Source organism: Nicotiana attenuata, unplaced genomic scaffold (assembly GCF_001879085.1).
Source record: "Nicotiana attenuata strain UT unplaced genomic scaffold, NIATTr2, whole genome shotgun sequence".
Lineage (NCBI taxonomy): Eukaryota > Viridiplantae > Streptophyta > Magnoliopsida > Solanales > Solanaceae > Nicotiana > Nicotiana attenuata.
The window spans coordinates 321,850-326,251 of NW_017671107.1; positions in this window are offsets into that span (position 1 = coordinate 321,850).

Genomic DNA, 4,402 nt, shown 5'->3' on the forward strand with positions numbered 1-4,402 from the left:
TTTAATGTCCGATTTTTCCTTTCCGCAATTCCGTTGGATTGAGGTGTGCAAGGTGCAGTAGTTTGATGGATAATTCCATATTCTGAACATATTTCTGCAAACGGAGATTCATATTCTCCACCTCGATCACTTCTAATCATTTTGATCTTTTTATTCAATTGATTTTCTACTTCATTCTTGTATTGCTTAAATGCTTCAATTGCTTCATCCTTACTATTAAGCAAATAAACATAACAATATCTAGTGCAATCGTCAATAAAAGTAATAAAATACTTTTTCCCACCTCGAGATGGTGTCGACTTCATATCGCAAATGTCAGTATGAATTAAGTCTAAAGGATTTAAATTCCTTTCAACAGACTTATAAGGATGTTTTACAAACTTAGATTCAACACATATTTGACATTTCGATTTATTACACTCGAATTTAGGCAATACTTCTAAATTAATTAATTTCCGCAAGGTTTTATAATTGACATGTCCTAAACGAATATGCCATAAATCATTTGACTCCAATAAATAAGAAGAAGCTGAAATTTTATTCATACTGTCAACAACCATTACATTGAGTTTGAAAAGGCCCTCCGTGAGGTAGCCTTTTCCAACATACATTTCGTTCTTGCTTACAACAACTTTATCAGAAACAAATACATATTTGAATCCATTCTTTACAAGTAAAGAAGTAGAAACTAAATTCTTCCTAATAGTAGGAACATGAAGAACGTTGTTGAGCGTTAACACCTTGCCGGAAGTCATCTTCAGGAATATCTTCCCATAACCTTCAATCTTGGCTGTTGCATTATTTTCCATGGAAATTTCTTCTTCCGGACCAGCAGTAGAGTAAGTCGCAGATGCTTCTTTGACAGCACAAACATGTCGAGTGGCTCCAGAGTCAATCCACCACTCCTTCGGATTTCCAACTAAATTGCATTCTGAAAGCATTGCGCAAAGATCATCAATCTCATTATTCTTCTCCACTATGTTGGCTTGTCCCTTCTTCTTATCCTTTTTCGGGAGATGACAATCTGGGCTTTTGTGACCGACTTTTCCACAATTATAGCAGCTGCCCTTGAATTTCTTTTTGTTTTGCTCCTTAGTTTGTCCAGAAGACCTCTTCCTCTTCTTACTTTTTGGAGCAGTCTCTTCAACGATATTAGCTCCCATGATCGTTGAATTTCCACGAGACTTCTTCTCGACTGTTTTGTTGTCTTCCTCGATCTTTAGACGTATCACAAGATCTTCTAACTTCATTTCTTTGCGTTTGTGCTTCAGATAGTTCTTGAAATCTCTCCACGAAGGAGGCAATTTTTCAATCATAGCAGCTACTTGAAATGCTTCATTCATGACCATACTTTCAGCTATAAGGTCGTGAAAAATAAGTTGAAGCTCCTGAACTTGGGTTCCTACAGTTTTGTTGTCTATCATTTTATAGTCTAGAAACTTGGCAACCACGAACTTCTTCAAGCATGCATTTTCTGTCTTGTACTTCTTCTCAAGTGCGTCCCATAATTCTTTCGAAGTATTCATTGTACTGTACACATTGTACAAGTCATCTTCTAAAGCACTTAAGATATAACCTTTGCAAAAAAAATCTGCCTGCTTCCATGCCTCAACAACCATGAACTTTTCATTATCCGGCATGTCCGCAGCAGGCACTGGAGGCTCTTCACTAGTGAATTTCTGCATACCAAGTGTGGTAAGCCAGAAGAACACCCTTTGCTGCCATCCTTTGAAGTTGGTTCCAGAAAATTTCCCCGGTTTCTCAGCCGGAGGAACAACAGTGTGGCTTGACGAGGCTATCGTCGTTGCACCAACAGTCGCAGAAGGATTTCCATTTTCATTTGCCATTTCTTACTGTCAACAACAGAAGAAATCAATTAATGGCAAAATCAAAACAGTAAATAATACTGTAATCAATAAACAGTACGTAATAAAAACAACTAAGGTTTTTATATACTGTTTTACAGAAAAACGATGAAGTTTTTATGTTCTTCAAATCGTTTTCTGAATTTCAATACCCTGATGGAGTTTTTATATCTTCAAATCAGAATAGTAAAATTCAGACAGAATACAGAATATAATAAATATAATTTTCTTAAGATTGTTATTTATCTGTATTGCTGTAAGTAAATAAAACAGTAATATTTCTGAAAAAATAAAACAGAAAGTTAGTAGAAACAATTCTGAAAAATAATATTCGAACTTCAAAATAATTTTTGAAACGTTGAAGGAACAAATCGAGCCCACTTAATACACAGTGTTTCCTTAAGGAAATTATTCCCCTCAAGTACCCGAGGTTATGGAATATATCCTCCCAGGATAGAACAATTTAACTCACCGGAGTGTTGGTACCAAAAACACCGATGATCAGCGAACCACTCGATGGCAGCAAAACACACTGGAATTTTAGTGCAGAAGAAGAAGAAGATAATCAGAAAATTTCGTAAGTAAATATTCTGGGATTTGAAGGTCTATTTATAGCCAACTTGGTGATGTTTCTGTAGAGGTTTGCAACCTTTCAGAATAGTCATGACTGTTGGAACAGGTGTGACCCTCTGAAGAGGTTTGCAACCTTTCAGAACAGTCATGGCTGTTGGAACAGGTGTGACCCTCTGAAGAGGTTTGCAACTTTTCAGAATAGTCATGGCTGTTGGAACAGGTGTGACATTGTTTCAGAACAACCATGGCTGTTGGAAAGAAAAACGGGCTAGACCGAACCGGGTCGCGGGTCATCCCTCCATTTCTTTTCCCACCATTTTTCATTCACACCTTTTTTGTTATTATTTATTAAATAACAAACCCAACATTGCTTTCTACTCTTCCTAATTAGATTAATATCTTGGAATCATAAAATGATTTAGGCTTTTTCGAAAAGCAAAGAGAGAGAAGTATGTCTGGAGTGGTAATCACCTAATGAGATAACATATATATATTGTGACAATTAAATTGGATATGAATAAATGATCCACATTAATTAACTAATTTTAAGACTTTATATCGCTTCTTCAAGTATCCTTAATGGACGTATTTGTCTGCTTATTCATATGCAATCTGCAAAGTCTCCCGTATCTAAAAGATACTAAGAGAAAGATGTTTAAGTACATCTTTACAAGGTTAACACATATTGACTGTCAAATTTAAGATACTTTGGCTACTCCAAAATTTATAGACATGTATGATGTAACGTTCAACGTCATACCCATGATAGAATGTTTCAAAATCGATCTAGTGCCTTATTGTTCTAAGATGCATTAATGATTCCCAATACCCTAGATTTAAGAAATTTCATGACATTAACGTATCACTTCAATGTCATATACTATATGAAATTCTTCTCTTTGTTTTCTAATGGGAAAATACCAGCTATGTCCATTTATAAGTAGCTTATTATAAAAATTGGTCAATTCATAACATATTACTAACATTAGCTAATTAGCTATTTGTAACCAAAAAATATCAAATTTTTGCTTTCTTTTGAGTGAGTGTTATTAGAATAGATTGGGTATACTTTAAGGAGTTTGAATCTCAATTTTGGGATGATTTGGTAGAGTTTTGAGGTGGGTGGAATTGAAAATTCGAGTAGAAGATGAACATGAAAAAAAATGATAGGTGTATCATACTGTATATCACTTGTGTATCATATATGTATCATATTTGTATCAAATATGTACCACATGTATATCCATGTATACCTGCTGATACATATTTGATACAAGTGTCGCAGATAAAAAAATTGAACTCAATTTTAACTACGAATTTTGATACCAAATCAGTCCAAATCACCTTTAAACTTCCTCAAATTTTGTATATTGACTCATCTATATGTTTTCAATGAATCTCAACCATACCTATTAAAAAAAGTCTTTTTTTGCTTAGATTTTTGAAATCTTATATATATATATATATATATATATATATATATATATATATATATATATATATATCTTTTTGTATTTCATCACCATATTTGCTACCGCATCCATTGTGAGCACGTGATTTTTGCCCTATAGGAATTACTCCCATAAAATACAAGAAAAATAATTTTTTCCATTTTTTACAATTTTATAGGATTTTGTGGGAATTTGTGCTATATAATAAAAATACCATGCATTGTATTTAGGCTTTTTTTTATTTTTATTTTTTTTACATTTTTTAGGATTAATCAGTAATTACTTATCTTATAAAACTTGAAAATCACAAAATAGCTCATTTTTACATTTTTACCTTTAAATCTTTAGGTTGTTTATTTTTCTCTTTAATTTAGAATTAAGTGATTTTTATTATTTTTATAACCAGATAATTAGCTTAATTTTGTATTTTAGATTAATTAGGAATTTATTTTTGGTATTAATAATAAATAAAGAAAAAGAAAAGAAAAAGGAAATAAAAGAGAATTGGAAAAG